The sequence below is a fragment of the Nomascus leucogenys genome, chromosome 9 (genome assembly GCF_006542625.1).
Source record: "Nomascus leucogenys isolate Asia chromosome 9, Asia_NLE_v1, whole genome shotgun sequence".
In the NCBI taxonomy this organism is placed as follows: domain Eukaryota; kingdom Metazoa; phylum Chordata; class Mammalia; order Primates; family Hylobatidae; genus Nomascus; species Nomascus leucogenys.
Window position 1 is genome coordinate 12,302,537 of NC_044389.1, and position 21,919 is coordinate 12,324,455.

A 21,919-nucleotide genomic window follows, 5' to 3' on the forward strand; every position below is an offset into this window, starting at 1 on the left:
ATGCATGCTAACTAGGGGGTGTGGGGGAGCTATGTGTAGGTGAGGATACGGAGGGCTGAAGGTGGGAAGAGAACTTATCCTGAGGCCCCTTCTCAGTTTCAGAGTGGGGCCGCCATGTGTCATGCCACTGACAGGTGTCACTGCCACACATCAGCCTTTTAAATGTGAAGGGGCTCTTAGCACAGCACCAGAACATGGGACCCCAACCCCAGTTACATAGTTCCCCCTGACGACTTCAGTTACCAGGGAGTAGCAAGGAGCTCTGGCCAACCTCTTTGTAATAAATAGATGCCACTCTTACTTCTAGAAGGTGAACAAAGAAGCACAAGAACCATCAGATAAGGGACTTGATTCTTTTATCAGTGATCTACTCCAAAGTCACATGTAGCCAAAGTCTTTGCCGATTCCTGACAATCCCCTTCCCAGAAGCTTCCACAGGGATGCAGGTTGATTTATACTCCTCCCTCTCCCAATTTGCCCTTTGCCTTCTCCTCCTCCCATAGATTTTTAGCACTAGTCTGACTTACAAAGAGTTAAGAAAGCAGGGCTCTATTTGTTTTAAAATATCATACTCCCTTCATATCTGGGAAACAAGAAGATCCACAAAGAACCTGAGGCAATGTGTCAAACTCCCTTCATTCAGACTGGTATAGGAACAGGCAGGACCACGGAGTTTTCACCCAGTTCAGCTTCTCCTCCAAGCCTGGAAGAAGTGGGAAGGGCTATAGCAGCAAGAAACCCAACTTGACCCTTAAGTAGAACTCCTTAACCTTTCAAGAGGATGTTGGGAACAATGCTGATAGAGTGTTGAACCAGGAATCAGAGGATTTTACCTTTTCTGTCTTCACCCACTACAATGTGTCCTCCATGAAGACAGAGATGTTACTTAGCCTTCTCAGGACTCAGCTCCTTCCACCTTTAGTTGGGTAGAGAATGGGCCCTGTCTTTTCGCACCACCCTAAGAAAGTGATAAAGGAATGGAATTATAGAAATAGTGCTTGGAAATCTTAGATGAAAGGTGTCCAGTGTCCAGAATAGAACACTTAAGTGATGGGAGAAAGCCTAATTTGGTCTTTTTTTTTTTTTTTTTTTTGAGACGGAGTCTCGCTCTGTCGCCCATGCTGGAGTGCAGTGGCGCGATCTTGGCTCACTGCAAGCTCCGGCTCCCAGATTCACGCCATTCTCTTGCCTCAGCCTCCTGAGTGGCTGGGACCACAGGCACCTGCCACCACACCTGGCTAATTTTTTGTATTTTTAGTAGAGGTGGGGTTTCACTGTGTTAGCCAGGATGGTCTTGATCTCCTAACCTCGTGATCCGCCCGCCTTGGCCTCCCAAAGTGCTGGGATTACAGGCATGAGCCACCGCGCCCAGCCGCCTAATTTGATCTTAATGAACTTTTGTTATCAAGCCCTTTAAGTAGAGGAAGAACAATAAGCTCCATGTGCCCTTCCATCTTTCCTTGCCAGGGAACCCCCACCCCACAAAAAGAATGGAAAATTCTAAGGCAGCTTCGTTAACAATAACCATTAGCTAGGTTATAACCATTAGCAATAACCACCAGCATATAGGGTCTTGGGTCTCTTGAGAATTAGAAAAGACAGTCTGAGTCAGAATTCCTTCCTTTTTTTTTTTTTGAGAAAGAGTCTCACTCTGTCACCCAGGCCGGAATGCAGTGGCGTGATCTTGGCTCACTGCAACCTCCGCCTTCCAGGTTCAAGTGATTCTCCCACCTCAGCTTCCTGAGTAACTGTGATTATAGGCACCCGCCACCATGCCCAGCTAATTTTTTGTGGTTTTTTTTGTTTGTTTGTTTTTGAGATGGAGTCTCACTCTGTTGCCAGGCTGGAGTGCAGTGGCGTGATCTCAGCTCATTGCAACCTCTGCCTCCCAGGTTCAAGTGATTCTCCCACCTCAGCTTCCTGAGTAACTGGGATTATAGGTACCTGCCACCATGCCCAGCTAATTTTTTGTGTTTTTTTGTTTGTTTGTTTGTTTTTGAGATGGAGTCTCGCTCCGTTGCCAGGCTGGAGTGCAGTGGTGCGATCTCAGCTCATTGCAACCTCCACCTCCTGGGTTCAAGTGATTCTCCTGCCTCAGCCTTCCAAGTAGCTGGGACTACAGTCGCATGCCACCACACCCAGCTAATTTTTGTATTTTAGTAGAGATGGGGTTTCACCATGTTGGCCAGGATGGTCTCGATCTCTTGACCTTGTGATCCACCCGCCTCGGCCTCCCGAAGTGCTGGGATTACAGGCGTGAACCACTGCACCCAGCCAATTTTTTGTATTTTTAGTACAGATGGGGATTCACCATGTTGCCAGGCTGGTCTGGAATTCCTGACCTCAAGCGATCTTCCTGCCTCAGACTCCCAAAGTGCTAGAATTACAGACATGAACTACCGTGCCTGGCAGAATTCCTTCCTTACTTTGAACCTCGTTTCAGAGTATCAAACAGGAGAGATTCTTCCACTTCCATAGGCAACTGATGGAAAAGGTCACATAAGATTAGAACACGTGGGGCTGAAGAACACATGTGGGAAAGAATGAAAAGGTTTGTTTGCCTCAGGCTGATCTAGAGAAACACACAGTAAGTCAAGCACTAAGCTGCTGGCACATAGTCAAAAGGGCAGTGCAGAGTTGGGGCCCGAGGTTTAAGGTGAGATCTCTATAATACTAGGAAGCATATCATGACGTCCACACTTCTGAGTTTTGAGCTTTCTGGAGTATGAGCTCTCTGCAACTGCTGAGCTTGCCTGGCCCCTAATCTGATTAGGCAACTGCCAAAGAATAATCTGAAGGTGCTCACACCACCTTAGCATCAAATGCGCTGCTCAGACACCTCTTGTCAGGTAAGGGTTAGTCATTCGGCTTGGGGCGTTCTGGGTAAGGTATGTGCTGCCTCCTCTTTTCTAGTATTTTGCAAGCCTAAGAGATGATAGAAGAGTGAACTCTCTCATCTCTTCCTCCTAGGGCATGAAATCATAATGCTTTACATGATCATTAAGACATTTTACTTTTTTCCTCCTAAATTCCTATAATATCTGTTCTATAATTTGTAGATGACATGTGAAAGCATTGGTCGCATCCATTCTAGCTAGGACAGCTGTGATCCCCGCCTTACCGATGAAGATACAAAGGTCCAGGGAGATAAAAAAGTGGTTTGGTTTTAGCAAGTCAGCGGTCTTGACTGCCTGGTGCTCTTTTTGTTACACTTTACTCCTTCTCTTGAGCCTAAACGTCCTCATTTTCTGGCAAACTTCTAAGACGCCCTCTAAAAGGCAGGCATCTGCCAGGTGCCATGGCTCCTGCCTGTAATCCCAGCACTTTGGAAGGCTGAGGCGGGAGAATCACTTGAACTCAGAAGTTCGATACCAGCCTAGGTAACATGGTGAAACCCTGTCTCTACAAAAAATACCAAAATTAGCTGGGCATGATGGTGCACACCTGTGGTCTTAGCAAGTTGGGAGGCTGAGGTGGGAGGGTCATTTGAGCCTGGGAGGTGGAAGCTGCAGTGTGCAGTGAGCTGTATTCACATCACTTAATTTCAGCCTGGGCAAACCGAGTGGGACCCTGACTTCAAAAGAAAAAAAAAAAGCCTGTAGAAATGAGGAGCTGCCAGAGACAAGAACCTTATGCCCTAAGTCACCAAACTGTAAACACTAGTCAGACAAACTTTCCTCCAATTTTGTGCAAGGAATCTTTCACTCAGCTTTCCCAGGCTGCTAAAGAAGAAATACATCCCCAAACTATGAGGAAAAAGAGTGACACCTTGTATAGGTTATAGAGTAGGGTATATTTGAAAATATGAAAGGAACTCACCCCCTGACTCTCCCCGCTACTAAGTGCTCCTATTGAATGTGATGTGATGCATAAAAATGGGAGAAAGGAAACAGGAGGGGCCAGGGGCTAGGGCTTCAGGCTGCTGCAGCACGGCAGACAGACCTGCCTGGAATAACAAGAGGCTCTGGTCAACTCTGGCCTCTGGGCTACAGGCAGGGGCTGCTCAGAGGAGCAGACACTTCCCTGCCCTGCCCTACTCTGTCCTTCCCCGATGGGCTGAGAGCCTCTGCTCAGGAGCAAGCTGGTAGCACTTGGAGACACTCTGGCAGGGGTGCCAGCATCACAGCCAGGCAGGACTTGATGTGTGAGGAAGGGACGACCTCCGGAGAGGGGAAGCAGCCTGGGCCCACTTTAGAATGCACCTAACTACAATATAAAACCTGCTTCAGGGCTGGGTGCGGTGGCTCATGCTTGTAATCCCAGCACTTTGGGAGGCCGAGGCGGGCGGATCACCTGAGGTCATGAGTTTGAGACTAGCCTGGCCAACAAGGTGAAACCCTGTCTCTACTAAAATAGAAAACATTAGCTGGGCATGGTGGTGAATGCCTGTAATCCCAACTACTTGGGAGGCTGAGACAGGAGAATCACTTGAACCTGGGAGGTGGAGGTTACAGTGAGCCGAGATCGTGCCACTGCACTCCAGCCTGGGTGACAGCGAGACTCTGCTTCAGAAACAAACAAACAAAACCTGCTTTAGGGGTCCCTCAGAAAACCCGTAGTCTTTTTTCTGACCTAGAGTCAGTCTCCCTCATTCCAAGCGAGGCTCTACTTCTCCCTATACTCAGGAACAGGGATGTGGGATTGGGAGAGGTGGGAAGGGAGGGAAAAAAATATTTGTTGAGCACCTGCCATGTGCTAGGGGCCATACTAGGTACTTTATACGAAAATTAGAAATTATGTATATACCCCTATGTATTATGTAGTGCCTGGCGTAGTGGCTGGTCCACACACTGTAGCTATTATCATTCTTACATATACTGTTTCACTGAATTCTCACCAACAGCCCTATAAGAAGGACTTCTCCATCTTATAGCAGGGAAATATAGATTCAGAGAGCCAGATTTGTGCCCTAATCTAAATCCAAAGCCACCTTGCCTCAAGTACAAGAACAATGATATAAAAAAATGTAAACACAGCTATGAGCTTACTTCCTAAACCTTGATGAGAAGGCTCACATAAACCCATCTGTCCCTTGTTCCTGACTCCTGAAAGGCTCTGAAATAGGTCAGGGAAATATCTACCTCTTGTGAACTTTCTGGGAAGGCATAGGGATAGACCCAAAGCTTTTTGGGAGCAGACACCCTCCCCTCCCCTTTGTCCTACCCTCCCCTCACCCCACCCCCACCCCAAGCCAGAAAGCACAGGGCTCTAGATTGCTGTGAGTCCAAGCATATCCAATTCCCGCCTGGAGAGCCCAGTGGTGGGGATGAGGGCTTCCTCCACTCAGTCATCTCATGCTCTTGGCCTTGCTCCCCCTGGTGATCTGGGAGAAGCACAGAGGGAGACCCTGCTCTGTATTCTCTCTCTTTTTTCCAGCAGGGCTGTTTCCTGTGTACCACCTGGGGTGGGGGTTAAGATCTATTCCTTCTCTCTGGCACTCTTAACGCTTCCAAAGGACAGTGCCCTATCAAGAAAGCTGGCAAGAACCTGACCATGGTAGGCTGCCTAGCCTAAAACATCCCTGGCTAGCCCTTCTCTCCGGAGGTGTGAATCTCAGGCAGAGGCTGTTCTGCCCGCCTCCTTATCACAGGCTCCTTATTTCCATGACCCAGATTCTAGTTCAACCTGGCCACTTCCCATCCCTCAGGTCTGGCAGCCATCCTCATCACAATCCCGGGTTCTTCCTCCCCTCTGCATGTCTGCCCTGCCCTAATTGCTCCTTAAATGCCAACTGGTTTGCAGAAGCAGACTAGAGCATATGCCCTCCTTCAGCCTACTGAGGCCCTTTGGAGGCATGGGAACAAGGTCAGAGGCAGCAGGTGTTGGCTAAAGTTCAGGTGGTGGGTGGCACCACTTGTCGTCATCATCCAACAGCCACACCCAAGCCAGGAAGCCAGGTGAGGGCGAGCGCACCAAGCCAGGCCTCTGGCCTCACCATGGGATAGTATACCATGGCCTGGTCAGGGAATCTGATGCTAATTTTCAGCTAGCCCCTAGAACTTAGCCTCCTGGGGTGGGATACTCCCTTCCTAAAGTTCTGGGTTCTGGTTCACGTCTCCTTTGCTCTTCCCTCTACCCCCTCTAGTCCTTCCAGGTTGCTGATCTCTGCTTCCAGTCATCTCAGGACAGCCCCCTTTCCCAGAGACCCAAGGAAAGCCCACATCCTTTTAGTCTTTGAGAAAACGGACTTGAGAGGATGTCACTCACAGGCTCAGTTCTCTCTTTCTGAAGATAGAACGCCATTTCCTGGTTAGGAGGTGGTATCCACGGCCCTCCCTCACTTACTTCCCCCTCTCCAAGTCTGCTACTCTGACAGCACCTTCTTCAATTCCACCGAAAAAAGGTAGTGCTAGAGTCAAAGCATCTATCCGGAGAAAAAGTGTCACTCCTAGCCCCTGGGTCTCAGGAATCCAGAATTCATCCCTCCTCCCCAGAATCACTTGGTGCTTTTTGGTCAAACTACATCTATGCATGCTGTGGACCCAGTCACCTAGTCCTGGCTACATCTTCCAGAGAAATCCTCATCCAGGGCCTGGAAGGGGCATGTGCAAGGATGTTCACTGGGGCATTATCTGTGGTGATCTGATATCCAAAAAATAAAAATAAAATACCTCTCAGTCTTGGAGTGGCTGTGTTGTCTAGGATATGCTGTACAGTGATAATGGTGGCAAAACTTATCAGTTCTGGCCAGATGCCTTCAGAAGGCAGGGAGAAGGTAGGACCCATAGATGGCAAAAGCTTTCTCCAAATAGCAATACCAAGAATTGACCGAAGGTTGACAGCCTGATCCTGATCACCTGGTCTGCTAAGATCTAACCCATGTCACAGGCTTTAAGAACCACCAAGATGAAGACAGAAAGCTCTAGGGCATGGGTAGGGAAACAGTGTGGTGGGAGGAAGCAGGAATGTGCCTGGAAGGGCACTGATGTCCCCCTGACCCCTGTCCACTGGCTCCATCTTGAAATGGCATCAGTATTATCAAGATGAGGCCAGGCGCAGTGGCTCATGCCTGTAATCCCAGCATTTTGGGAGGCCAAGGTGGGCAGATCACCTGAGCTCAGGAGTTCGAGACCAGCCTGGCCAACATGGCGAAACCCCGTCTCTACTAAAAATATAAAAATTCCATCCTGGCTAACATGGTGAAACCCCATCTCTACTAAAAATACAAAAAATTAGCCAGGTGTTGTGGCACGTGCCTGTAGTCCCAGCTACTCAGGAGGCTGAGGCAGAAGAGTTGCTTGAACCCAGGAGATGGAGGTTGCAGTGAGCCAAGACTGAGCCATTGCACTCCAGCCTGGGAGACAGCGAGACCCCATCTCAAAAAAAAAAAAAAAAAAAAAAAAAAGCCAGGTGTGGTGTTGCACGCCTGTGATCCCAGCTGCACAGAAGGCTGAGGCAGGAGAATCGCTTGAACCTGGGAAGCAGAGGTTGCAGTGAGCTGAGATCGCACCACTGCACTCCAGCCTGGGTAAGAGTGAAACTCCATCTCAAAAAAAAATTATCAAGATGAGAAAGAGCAGTCCCTCAGGCTCAGAGCCTTGGGAAAGCCAACCTCTTTCAAATTGTGTGAGTCACACTGGCCTGGGTCACCTCTGTGTCCTCCAGTGACTCAGAGGGTATATGGGGTGGAGGTAGGGGTGTTCACAGCAAGCTAGAGCTCAAAAAAATGTAGAGGATGAAACAGCAGCACTCACCATTTCCTTCAGTTGTTTAAGGAGGCCAAGAGCTACCTTCAGGTGGAAGTGACAACGCCATCTGGAAGGTCTGTTTAACAAAAGGGGTACTGGCAGCCTCTCCTGACCCCGTTCATTCAGGGTAAAGGTTAGCAAGGATAACTGCTACTCCCTCCTCAGAGCTGCGGCAGGAAGCTTCTAGGCCACAGACAGGACGCAGCCCTCCGGCAGCAGCATTCAGGTATTTCGTGTATGTACTCTCTTAGACTACGCAGACTGTCTTTCTTGGGGCTGCTGTGGCTTTCCATATTTTGGTTTCAAAGGAACAAAGGGGCTTTTTAGCAGCTGGATCGGATCCTAGGTTATTTCTGGAAACGAATTTCAGCAGAATCATGTCATGCTAATGGAGAGGGGTCATCTTCCTGGGCTACCGAGTCAGGACCTGGTTGTTCCCAGGCCTCAGGTTCTGGTGGAGCCCTCAGGATAAGGGGAAGAAGTTGCCTGGCCACGGACTGAGGTGGCCACATCTCATCCACCAAAAGGGAGCACCAGGGGCAGCTGCTCTGTCCCCAGGCGCTCAGCAGGAGAGGAAGCAAAACAACATTCCTGTGTGGCCCAGATACTAGCCAGCATGTCCCATACTGGTCATCAGGCCTGGCTGCTCCCATTCCCTTTCTCCACTCTGACAGTCTCACCTACACAGAGTACAGAGAACCTCCCATCCCCACTTTACCTATTCCAGCCTTCTCTGGGCCTATTTCCTGGAAGTCACAGGCAAATCAGTGAGGGCTCCATGCTGAAAAGACAGTGCTTATTAAAAAAGGGGGCCAGGAATGATCCCTAATAACCTGCCACCTCTCTGGGCCTGTTTTATTCTTCCTTGTTCACATATTGCACAGACAGGATCCATTCAGTCAGCCTAGGCCTTTGGAAAGCGAACCGATCATGTTTTCTTGCACTGGAGTAATGCTTTAGAGCCATGGTTCTCAAACCCAGAGTGAGCACTAGGATCCTCTGGAGAACTGGGGCAAACCTACTGGCCCCCTCCCTGCCAGTTCCTGAGTTTCTGGTGCACAAGAACGGAGATGGGGCCGGGAAGGTGCACTCCTAACAAGTTCCTTAACAGGGTGAGCTGATGCTTCTGGTCTGGGGACCACACTTTGAAAATGCTGCGAGGTTCCAAAGCATTCCCATGAACCCCTTCAGCTCCAGGCTGACATGGGAAGGCACAGGAAGATCTTGCCATGTGTCTCCTTCGCTCTTCCCTCTCCCTCCGCTAGTCCTTCCAGGTTGCTGATTTCTGCTTCCATTTATCTCTGGGCAGCCCCCTTTCCCAGACAGAGCCCCGAAAAAGCCCACATTTTTTTAGTCTTTGAGAAAACAGACTTGAGAGGATGTCACTCAACAGGCTATAACAGAAGCCAAGGTCTATTCGAAAAGTTAAAACAAGCCACCTCGTGAGGTTCAGAGGGACACCCAGGCCCCTTTCAGGTTCCGGTGGAGCGAATCCCCTCCCAGCCCTGTCTTCTATCTCCACAGGTGATGAGCAATGCTGGGGCCCATACACAGATGAGGGAAAACAAAAACAAAAGACATCCGCTGCTCACTTTGGCTCCCAAAACATTACTGCCCCTGGTTGCCTCTGGAACCCAGGCTGCCTTTCCCCTGCCATCCCCCACGGTTCCAGAAGAAGCACCACGCTCACTGCCTCCACAACACCTCTCAGGGAGCGCCTGCCCGCTGCTCCGAGGCCAGGGCGGCCAGCAGCAGCTGCTGGTTTCCAGGCCAGTTGACAGGCTGTTATAAACAGTCGCTTTAGGTTGCTATGGCAAAGCGAGTGTGCAGCCCAGCGACGGTAAAGCTATTTATGTGCCTGTAATGACACAGTGGTCTGTTTTTTATTATTTTACTTTTAAAGTTTTCCTTTCCCAACCCCCTAAATCAGCTTTAAAAAAAAAAAAAAAAAAAGAGCCACCGCAACTTTCTCAGGAACAAAAAGAGGATAGCCAGAAAATAGAGCCTATGACTTGAGCTAGGAAGGGGAAGATGGAAGCAAGGAGTGTGGGTGAGCTCCTTTCCAAAAGGGAATGTGCGGCCTCTGGCCATGCAGGCCTCTAATCACTTAGGAACCAAAGCCCCGCCTCTGGCTCAGCTCCTCAAGGAGAAATGCCAAACCCCAGGGTCTTCTCACCTCCCTGCACTTATATTATGGAGAAGAGACAAAGCCACTTTGTCTTCTTGCTCTAACAGCAGCACTCCTTCATCTCCCCAGCCCCCACCAGCTGCCAGTATCAAGGGAGGAAGACATGGAGGATTCACCAGGGGTCGTGGGAGGAGAGCTTCGAAGCCCCCATCCCCTCTGTGGGTAGCAGCGCCACCCAGGCAAGGAGCCTGCTCACTCTAGCTGGGGGGTTGCAGAGAACAACCTCTAGAGGTAGCTCTGAGGAGACACGTGTTTCCTCCACTTCTACAGAAAACTTTAATCCAATCCTTTCTCCTTAGCTTTGGGGTGAAGGGCTACTTCTGCACAGCAAGACCCTAGATTTTAGTCAAGGTGGTGAGGACCCTTAGTCAGCATCACAGAGTCAGCATGCAAGGTTCAGATGCTGATGGATGAGTAATAGTGCAGCTGATTCCTCCCTAGACACATATGTCTCGGGCACCAGAGACATGGGAAAGGTTTTTGGCCGAGGGGTTAGGGAGTGATCAAAGGTCAGTCTGCATCTATTGGATGGAAGCACTATGGCCCTCTGCCTTGACCCCCTCAACCAAAAATAAAATAGCAAAGAAGAAAAGAAATAGGAGCCATAGGTGGTTCAAGATGGGCAGGAGAGGCAGGTGCGGTGGCTCATGCCTATAATCGTAGCTCTTTGGGAGGCTGAGGAGGGAGGATTGCTTGAACTCAGGAGTTTGAGATCAGCCTTGGCAACAAAGCGAGACTTATTTTTTTTATCTAAACAAAATAAAGAAAAAAAATGAAGGTCAAGAAAGTGGGAGTCACAAGTCCATGTGGTAATTAATCACAGGCATGCACACACCCACACACACACAACTGAGCTGAAAGCGTGAACTGACTAATAAATATGCTATAGGTCATCAATCACTAAACAGCATGTGAGTAAGAGAAAGAGTCACCTTTCAGAAACAGCTAGTTGGAATATAAAGATGCTGCAGGAATTTATCAACCCTTTTTCCCCACCTTATTCCAGCTTCTTTTGGATTGGTATACACTTATTAGGGGATTAAAAACCTCTTACTGCCAACAGACATATTAATCAGATAAAAATAAAGTTAGGGCAATGTTAAAAACAGCAAATTGCATAGACTGTTCCATTTCCTCCCATCTCATATGATAACTGAATGTCTCCCAGATGCCACCATGGCTCAGAAAGGATGTAGATGAGAACACTCCCCATGGGGATGAGAGAGGGCAGGAGAAGGGGGAAGACACTGATGCTCCCATCAGGGAAGCACCCTTCTGCTGCCTCAGGAGAGGTCAAATTCCTAACTGACAGCCCTGGTTAGCTCATAAGCTCTTGTTGGAGAAATCAGAACTTGGGATAAAAATCAGTCTTGGCAGAACCTTGAGGTCAAAAGAGCAGAGCAGATATCATTTCTAAACCTGTCAAACCAACTATCATCAGCATCCTAGTTCCTACAGGGTAGGAAGGCAGAAGGGAGAGGTGAGGAAAGGGTCCAGAGATAAAAAAAGGTATAGTCCTGGACTGTTGGGTGTAGGCTGATGTTAAAGCCCTAACTATGAATTAAGGTTCCACATAAGCTGTGCTTCTCTTCCTAGGTTAAGAGTATGAACTCGGCTGGGCACAGTGGCTCATGCCTGTAATCCCAACACTGTGGGAGGCCAAGGCGGGTGGATCACCTGAGGTCAGAAGTTAGAGACCAGCCTGGCCAATATGGTGAAACCCCGTTTCTACCAAAAATACAAAAATTAGCCACGTGTGGTGGCACATGCCTGTAATCTCAGCTACTTGGGAGGCCGAGGCAGGAGAATCACTTGAACTGGGGAGATGGAGGTTGCAGTGAGCTGAGATCATGCCACTGCACTCCAGCCTGTGTGACAGAGTGAGACTCAATTTCAAAAAAATAAAATAAAATAAAAAAGAGTATGAACTCAAGCAGAGTGGCCATTACTTGGGAATACATAAAAAGACAAAGAGAGATGCAGACGTGTTTCAGTGTCCCAAGGTACAGTGAGCTTCCAAAACTCACGGACTAGAAAGAACATCTATTCCAAAGGGCTCGCATCCACAGTGATGGACACAGGGCTCATTGTTGAAAGAGATAAAGAGCAGGCAAAGAGGTGACTCAGCCCCAGCTGGTCATTGTTGATGGAAGTCTCTCAGGGGAGAGAAAGTGGAGAGTATTGTGTATTTTTCTTCCAAGTGAGCAGAAAGGTTGTGTCATCACCTCTCTATCCCAACCTCAGCTCCAGAGCCTGGCCTAACCTGTGCAATTAATGAATGAGCCACCTTTCTCTGTTCCATCCAGTGTGCTTCTGTTTCCAAGGGAAGGAAAAGTATGAAAGTCCCAGAAAGGGGCCAGGAACAGTGGCTCACGCCTGTAATCCCAGCGCTTTGGGAGGCTGAGGCAGGCAGATCACCTGAGGTCAGGAGTTTGAGACCAGCCTGACCAATATGGAGAAACTCCGTCTCTACTAAATATACAAAAATTAGCAGGGCGTGGTGGCACGTGCCTGTAATCCCAGGTACTCGGGAGGCTGAGGTAGGTGAATCGCTTGAACCCGAGAGGCAGAGGTTGTGGTGAGCCGAGATCGCGCCATCGCGCTCCAGCCTGGGCAACAAGAGCGAGACGCCATCTCAAAAAACAGACAAACAAACAAACAACAACAACAACAACAACAAGTCCTGGAAAGGGATCCAGTCTCCAGAGACAATCAGTAAGACCCAGGCACCACTCCTTCAGTACTTGCTCCATCTCCCCACATTCTTTGCACCTTAAAATTGGTGGACTGAATGAATGGTTGAGGGCACATCTTCCTTGATCTCCAGGCCACAGTCAGAGAGGTTTTGGTGCAGATAGAAGGGGAATGAGCTATCACTGAAGGAATCCATCTACTGTCTAGGGAGAGGCAAAGGTGAACACAACCCAGTTGATTCTAAACTCCTATATATGCCACTTTAAACACCACTTCGACCTCCAACGCAAAACCTGGAAGAATGGTGGGATGGTGGTCGGAGGTTTGTAGGAAGTGAAAAAATAAGATATTTTCTGGATTATTTTATTTCTAAAGCCCTAAGCTACCAAGATCATAAGAAGAATACCTAGCACCAAACTATTTCCACCTCCCCATTTTTCTCTATACCTCATTCCCAAACTTCTAACTTTATTATCCCATACTTATGTGTATCCCTTCCCCTACCTCCTCCTCCCCAATCTATCTGTCTATTTCAATCTCTCAATCTCTCTCATTCTCTTTTCCCACATCTCCAGGGACAGCCTAATTGGATTGATCCTTGCCTGGATAATTTCTGAAACCAATCAGTCCTGTCCTAGTCCACAGTGGCTCACATAGTGGAAGGAGCAGGAATGTGCTGAGAAGCAAGTCAGGCACTTGTGGGGCTGCCACAGCCAGCACCAACCCAGGGCCCATCTGTGTCACTGGGGTCACGGATGATGGGTCAAAGGCACGTGAGACCAGATTCCATGAGCCAATCTGCATTCTCCCCAGTCCATCTGGAGCTTGCTTGTCTAAGTCAAATATTTATGCAGGAACTAACTACACTGGAGGTAGAGATAAACAGTTAACACTGAGGACTCTGGGTGGGGGAAGGGGAGGGATAGGAGAATATTCCCACCGATTAAATACAAAAGTCAGTTATAGTAACTACAGCCTTCTAAAAAATGAAAAAACAAAACAAACCACCAAAGTCGGGATGTAGTATGCTCAGCCAAGCTCCCAATCTAGCATAAATAGGAGACTGGCTTGATGGAGGCAGAAGACTAGACAGATTGAAAAGGCACCCGGGGCTACAATCTGACCCTGGCTCCTTTCAGGGTTCCCAAGGAAGCTGACAACTCAAGAACTGAACACAATAAGCTAGTCCTACCCAACTACAAGCTGCAAGATGGCTCCACTGTTGCACCTCCGTTCCACTCTGAGCCTACAGAGCATGGTGGGGAATAGACATATGGACGCTAAAATCCAACCCCTGCTGACAGGCTGCTTTCTTCTCTCTTTCCCCACCGCTACACAAGGATTCGCAGAGGAGGAGTAGCATCACACATCCTATTCAGGCAGAGTGAAACTTTCGTAGGCATCTCATGCTATTTGCTTCTGCAGAAGATTGCCAGAGCAAGCTTTCCCCCAGTTCCTCCAGTCTAACACACCCTGGCCAGCTGTTCCAAATTAGCAAGATCTTCATCACCACAGAGGGATCTTTTTCAGTGTGCGGGGAGGGGGTCACTTTCCTCCCTTTAGGGTTCTTGTCACTGGGCCCTCTCTCTGTAAGCAGCCAAGTCCTCAGGGAAGCTGAGGACATGCCAGCCTGCTGTCTTCCCTCCCTCCTCCAATGGCCAGCCCAAGAAAGAGAGCTCGCCTTCATGCGGGGGAAGTCCCACGGCAGTGAGGCTATGGAAACTTTGCCGTCTAAGGCTGTGGAATTCTTCCACTGGGCTCCTGCAGTTAATCATCACAGCTCCCTGGATTCCCAACTTTGGGCTTTAAAAGGTAGCACCCGAGCAAGAAGGACAAACATATCGAGGAGAAGAAAGAAAAAAATGTTGGTGTAAGCGAAAAGATAACTACCTCCAACACTAGTCTACTGAGTAACTGAGCAATTGTGAGAAGAGGAAAGAAGAAAAGAGCACAGGAAAAATAAGTATAGACCACACTCCAGAACATTACTCCAGATTGCCAGCGTATGCTGCCCATATCCACTCCCTAGAACCTACAGGGAACATTGCTCTTTTGCTAATGTACTTGTAGAAGGATTATCTAGGGTTGCTTTGTTTGAAACTTTCTCCTCTCAGCAGATCATGAGCTTCTGTCCCCCTTTGGAAAAAAGTGCTAGAGGCAGGGCACGATGACTCACGCCTGTAATCCCTGCATTGTGGGAGGCTGAGGTGGGCAGATCGCTTGAATCCAGGAGTTCGAGACCAGCTGGAGCAACATGGTGAAACCCCATCTCTACAAAATATACAAAAATTAGCCAGGCATGGTGGTGCGCACCTATAGTCCCAGCTACTCTGGAGGCTGAGGTGGGAGGATCTCCTGAACCTGGGAGGCAGAGGTTGCAGTGAGTGGAGATGGCACCACTGCACTCCAGCCTGGATGACAAAGTGAGAACCTATCTTAAAACAAAACAAAACAAAAACAAAAAGGTGCTAGAGAGCTCACAATTGGGAGTACACAGCACTGAAATATTAACTTCCAAGATGGTCAAAGTGGCTTCTTAGGCCAGGTTGTCATGGTTTCCAAGACCACAAACAGAAGTTTTGCTCAAAAGAAGGGCAGGAAGGGAACTGCCTTTTTCTTCCTAAGGGAACAGTTTCAAGAGCCAAGATAAGAGGGGGATATGGCAAAAGGAAGAGAAGTTTCCATAACAGGGCAAAGGAAATGGACAGTCTTGAGAGTTCAATTTTTCCTGGTGAGCATAGAAAGAGAGGCCTCATTTGTAGGATCATAACGCCTTATTCGGATGGTGAGATAAACCTAGAGGTTAATAGGAAGAGGAGTCAGCTTTCTACTATGTTAAATGTCCACCCAACCAAACCTAGGAGGCACGAAGAACGGAGGCCAAAATTAAGCTGCTTTGGGAAAGCGAAGGCCCTCCAAAGACTCTGAGTTTTGCCTGCAAGAGGGCAGATGAGATAATTATCCCCAGAAGTGATGTGTGGAGGTGCTGTTTCCAGAATTGAGGCCTGCCTTGCTGTCCACCCCTGCAGGTGCCCTGGTCAGGACCCTTTCAACTCTCATTTCAAAGGAGCCAGATGGAGGAGAACATTGTAAGAAACCAAAATGCTACCATTCCTCCCAGCAGGAGCTGTCAGCTGAGTATGGCCACCTGGCCCAGGAATTCCCTTTCAGACTCATGGGCAGTTCTCTGTGGCTTATGAGAATCCCCTTGGATGCTTCCCCCTGAGCTGGTGCCAGCTTGGAAAGGAGACAGAGTTGCTCACCGCTCTGCTCTACCCAGAGGCAGCAACTGTGGCACCATTGTAGGTTAATTACCATGTATGCTCCACCACCTTCTCAAAGCAGGCAGGCTGACTGCAAGCGAGGACAGGGCTGTCGCAATTTTATCACCAGTAACAATACTAGCCAGTAAGTTCCTGGTCTTTTCAGGGAGCATGTCCCCTGCTTTTCCCACCAACTACATCAAACAAGAATCCCATAATCATAGCCACGTAGATGGAAAAGTCTGAACAAATCCCCTCATTTTATATTTAAGCATGTATTAGCAAAATATTGTGCTAAGCACTGGATAAAAAGGCTACACAATCTTTTTTTTTTTTTTTTTTTTTTTTTTTTGAGATGGAGTCTAGCTCTATCACCAGGCTGGAGTGCAGTGCTGTGATCTCGGCTCACTGCAACATCCACCTCCCGGGTTCAAGTGATTATCCTGCTTCAGCCTCCTGAGTACCTGGGACTACAGGCATGCACCACTATGCCTGGCTAATTTTTGTATTTTTAGTAGCGACAGGGTTTCACCATATTGGCCAGGCTGGTCTTGAACTCCTGACCTCGTGATCCGCCCGCCGCGGCCTCCCAAAGTGTTGGGATTACAGACGTGAGCCACCGAGCCCGGCCAAGTCTACACAATCTTGACGGGAAAGCAGGAAGGGGCAGAGACACCTGAGGCAAAGAAATCTGTATTGGGTGCCAAAGGAAGGGCGGAAACATCTCCCACGCCTGCTCGCCTGCGCCTACCCAAAACCTCTAGGGTTTCCCCTGCCGCCAGCTTGTGGCCATCAAGCTGCTGCAGGAGAGAGCTCATCACAGCGTGGGCCTCCCACTAAGGGCTCAGCCTGAGCAGAGGGGAACCTTCTGTTTTCAGAGCTGCTACATACAGTCAGGTAGCATGTGCCCTGTTCATGGGCACCAGGTAAGGAGGTGGTTTGGGAGATGAAATCCACCCTAAGTTTTGCCAGATGGGCCTTGCACCTGTGGGCTATATTCACCTTTCTAAAATCTTTAAAAGTAACTTAAGGGCCGGGCACGGTGGCTCACGCCTGTAATCCCAGCACTTTGGGAGGCTGAGGCGGGTGGATCACGAGGTCAGGAGATTGAGACCATGGTGAAACTCCATCTCTACTAAAAACAAAAAATTAGCTGGGCGTGGTGGCGGGTGCCTGTAGTCCCAGCTACTCGGGAGGCTGAGGCAGGAGAATGGCATGAACCCGGGAGGCGGAGCTTGCAGTGAGCCGAGATCGCACCACTGCACTCCAGCCTGGGTGACAGAGAGAGACTCCGTCTCAAAAAATAAATAAATAAAAAATAAAAGTACTTTAAGGACTAGCAGGTGCAGTTAACTGTCAACCTGGCATTCCCTTGGGTCACCAAATCCTGAAAAATATCTAAGGAAGAAAACCAGTAGTGAATCCAGTTTGACCTGGGGATGCACCAGAGGCAGGGCTGAAGATGTCAAAGTGGCCAGCCCCGTGGGGCCCCTGCACCTGGGCCAGGCTCCTGCCCCTCACAGCTCACAGGCTCTCTCATGACAGTCCTTCCCAAGTAGCACCAGTGCCTCTCAGCCAAACCTCCTCCAAATCCATTCTCCCTGAGCCTTCGTTTCCTCATCTAAAAAAACGGGGATCAAAAAGTCATCTACCCCATACCAAAGTTGAAAGGATTATTACTTTTTTCACGTGCAAAGGCCCTTGCCCTTGGATGAAGATTAAGTATCTTAAGAAGCCACTGAACAGTGGAGGCAAACTGCCTCTGCCCCTCTGTCAGAGCCTCCCTGTGCCTCTGGCCACCGTGTTCCTATACTTTCCAGTCCTGGGTCTGGACCCTTGGCTGTGTGTACCAGGAGGACATTGGTACTCCCCATTCACAGACTTTTCCAGAATCTCTAATTTTTGCAGCTATGTCTGGGGAATCTATCTGTCTGAGGTTCCTTTGTAAGTGGTGTCAGCAAGACTTGGTAAAAAGACAGAAAAAGTTCATGAGAGTAAAAGAACTCTGTGTTAATAACTCACATGTGGATAATGCTTCACAGTTTTCAAAGCACTCTGACATTTGATCTTTGTGACAATCTTTTAAGATAGACAGGACTGACAATATATTCTCTGACAGATTTTATAACATATGGTCTTAAAGGTGAAGTGACTCACTCAGTTAAGGCCATGCAACCACAGGAAGAGCCTAGAAGAAGCTAAGGCATACTCCATACTACGAGGTCCTAAAAGAAATTGGAGAGAAGAGGCTGGGCATGGTGGCTCATGCCTGTAATCCCGGAGACTCAGGAGGCTGACGCAGGAAGATCACTTGAGGCCAGGAGTTTGAGACCAGCCTGGGCAATACAGTGAGAACTGTCTCTACAAAAAGTAAAAAAATTAGCTGGGTGTGGTAGCATGTGCCTGTAGTCCCCACTACTTAGGAGGCTGAGGAGGGAAGATTGCTTGAGCCCAGGAGTTTGAAGCTGCGGTAAGCTATGATCACACCACTGCACTCTAGCATGGTGACAGAGCAAGATCTTGCTTTAAAAAAAAAAAAGAGAGATAGAGAGCAGCCTGTATAAAATAGTGGGATAATTCTAGGCCCAACCCAGGACATTGGAGCTGGGGATTCCTGTCCTGATGAGCTCAGAGGATTAATATAGGTTCTCCTACTTCCTCTCAGAGGTAACAGTGAGACATGCTGAATGTATGTGTGATGTCTGTGTGTGTCATTCTTCTTGGCCATGGGCACCTTGAGAGTACAGTTTGTGGTCTAGATGGAGGCGGTACACCTCCTAATGTGTCGTGGAGGTACAAAAGGGAGAAGAACAAAAAAGGGTGGAGGAAGATTAGAGAAAGAAAGGAAGAGGGCTCTTTCCCTTAGGGAATTCCCAGTCCGCAGAATTCTAAATAAAGAAGACAGGACACAGCCATATTAAGGAGGCCTATGATTATAGTACAGCACATCCAGAAATATTGAAGTGCATCGGGACCAGGAAGGACAAAGACTGACAAACGGAAGAAATGCAAAAAACAAAAGCAAACACAAACCCAAAAAATATAAACAGGAAACAAAATGTTGCTCTAGAGTCTCTAGACCCTTTAAAGGCCTTCGTTATTGAAAGTAGGGAATCTCCAGGGTTAACAATAGGGTCTTTCCCTAGGAAGGCAAGCAAATGCAAGGTTGCGGCCCCAGATAATCACTTCTCTCTAGCTAGCACTTCTGGGTTCAGATGATGTCATGCACATTAAGTATTTGTTGAGAAAAGAGACCTTTGGAAGACTAAAACCTCAGGACAGAGTTTATAAACAGCACACTCAATTCTACCTGCCTTCCACCATCCGGGAGAGTGACCCTCCTCAGTTTCCTGCTACAAGGAAAGAGTAGGCTATTCTCTTCATATTACTGCAAATTATGATATACCCAAAAAATGTGATTAAAAAAGGAGGGCCTCCATGGGCAGATGAATGGACAAACAAGTGTGGCATATCCATACAACGGAATTATTATTCAAGGAAGGACGTTCTGCCACATGCTGCCACACGGATGAACCTTGAAAATATTATGCGAAGTGAAATAAGCCAGTCACACACACACAAACAAATACGGTATAATTCTATTCGTATGAAGTATGTAGAATAGGGAAATTCATAGAGACAGGAAGTAGAGTGGAGGTTACCACAGGCTGGATGGAGTAGAGAATGGGCATTATTGTTTAATGGGTACAGAGTTTCAGTTGGGGATGAAGGAGAAGTTCTAGACATGGGTGATGGCAATGGGAACCCTACATTGGGAAAGTAGTTAGAACCACTGAACGGTCTACTTAAAAATGGTTAAGATAAGCTGGGTGCAGTGGCTCATGCCTATAATCCCAACACTTTGGGAGGCTGAGGCGGGTGGATCATGAGGTCAGGAGATCGAGACCATCCTGGCTAACACGGTGAAACCCCGTCTCTACTAAAAATACAAAAAGAAATTAGTCAGGCGTGGTGGCAGGTGCCTGCAGTCCCAGCTACTCGGGAAGCTGAGGCAGGAGAATGGCATGAACCCGGGAGGCAGAGCTTGCAGTGAGCCGAGATCGTGCCACTGCACTCCAGCCTGGGCGACAGAGCGAGACTCCAACTCAAAAAAAAAAAAAAAAAAATTAGCTGGGCATGGTGGTGTGTGACTGTAGTCCTAGTTGCTCGTGAGGCTGAGGCAGGAGAATCACTTGAACCTGGGAGGCGGAGGTTGCAGTATATTTTATCACAGTAAAATAAATAAATAAATAAATAAATAAATAGGAGAAGGAAGAAGAGCAGATGGAAGAGTCATCCTGGTATAGACAGGTGAGAAGGGTGGAAAAATGAAGAGCAGAGCTAAGTTCCAGATGTGGACCAGCAGCTGCTGTCACTGGGAGCTCAGACCCATTGTGGTAATGGAGGTGGAGGCCAGTGGGGCACAGGTCAGTCACCACAGACATGCCCAGGGCTGGGAGCCCACACAGAGCCTGGCACAACATCAAAGAACTCAAGGGAACTGGCAAAGCTGAGTGACAAGGCAAAGGGCTGGAGAAACAGACTGGGCTTTCTGAATACCATGCAGTGTGCTTGTGTGTGGTAGGAGACAATGGTGGGAGTGCATTGAGGGTGGTGGGCATAGGGTAGACAAATCACCTTTTCAAAGAGCAGGAGAAAGGCATCTGTGTTCATCTTCTCCTCTCCCAAAGTCACCCCATCATCAGCATAGAGAACATAGGCACCTGGTTAGAGCAGGTACAGCTAAGGCTTTCCTGACCCAAGATGGGGAACTAAGTCTCCAGGCTTTTTGATCACTCTATATTAGTATCTCATTTGATCCTCTCAACAACCTTGAGAAATGGGTCATATCACTCCCGTTTTACAGAGGAGAAAACTGGCTAAATACTTTGTCTAGGCTCGCACAGTAAGAAGCCAAGCCAGAATCCAAACCTGACTTTGGCAGAAGCCATACTTTTTTCATAATATTGCCTTTGAGGTGCTTTCCAGACATAAGAGCTCTCCTTCTCAGTGATCATTCACCTCTTAAAGTATGGTGCAGAGATTAACAGCATAAGCTCTGTGGACAGACGGCCCAAATCCCAGATCCACCACCACCATCACTACCCATTTGACCTTGGGAAAGTTTTTTTTTTTTTTTAGACGAAGTTTCTCTCTTGTTGCTCTGGCTGGAGTGCAGTGGCGCGATCTCAGCTCACTGCAACCTCTGCCTCCTGGGTTCAAGCAATTCTCCTGCCTTGGCCTCCCAAATAGCTGGAACTAGAGGGCCACCCCACCATGCCCGGCTAATTTTTGTATTTTTAGTAGAGACAGGGTTTCACCATGTTGCCAGGCTGGTCTTGAACTCCTAACCTCAAGTGATCCGCCCACCTCAGCCTCCCAAAGTGCTGGGATTACAGGCGTGAGCCACCGTGCCCAGTCCCCATGCTCTTCTTCTTACTTATTTATTTATTTTTTTGAGACAGAGTCTCACTCTTGCTAGGTTGGAGTGCAGTGGTGCGATCTTGGCTCACTGCAACCTCTGTCTCCCAGGTTCAAGAGATTCTCCTGCCTCAGCCTCCCAAGTAGCTGGGACTACAGGTGCTCACTACCATGCCCAGCTAATTTTTGTATTTTCAGTAGAGACGGGGTTTCACCATGTTGGCCAGGCTGGTCTCTATCTCTTGACCTCACGATCTGCCCACCTTGGTCTCCCAAAGTGCTGGGATTGCAGGCGTGAGCCACTGCACCCAGCCCTCCCCCAACCCCCACCTCCGTTCTCTTCTTACTGCTCCCTAGGAGCCTATTCATCGGCTGTTACATTGAACTGGACCTCATTTTTTATCTCCACCACCCCAAGTGATACATTCTCACCCCAATGGCATGCATTCTCACAATCTTCCAACCTACTACCTTTTGCGATAGCTATTTTTATCCCCCTTCAACAATTGAAGGAACTGAGGCCTAAAGCTCTACAGTTAACATGTGGTGAAACTGGACCATAAACCCAGGTCCAAAAAACTCATGGTCTTGGCTGTTACATGGTGTTTTGGCATTAGAGAGAAAAAATCTACCACATGGTAAAGGGGAAAGTAGCTTGGGTTGAA

At 48.4% G+C, this 21,919-nt stretch overlaps 1 protein-coding gene across 7 annotated transcripts in view; it reads right to left on the reverse strand.

Moving 5' to 3' along the window:
• The window catches only part of ATP2B4 (ATPase plasma membrane Ca2+ transporting 4), a 115,415-nt gene that overhangs the window by 60,587 nt on the left and 32,909 nt on the right, over positions 1-21,919 (reverse strand). Inside the window, exon 2 of one of the 7 annotated variants that reach the window (XM_030818609.1) lies at positions 834-958. The exons of 5 other annotated variants lie outside the window; for them this stretch is intronic. The gene's annotated coding sequence lies outside the window, so the exon portion shown is untranslated. Of the gene's footprint in view, positions 1-833; positions 959-7,694; positions 7,735-21,919 lie in introns of those variants that run through there. One more of the 7 variants, XM_030818610.1, reaches the window with a different exon arrangement.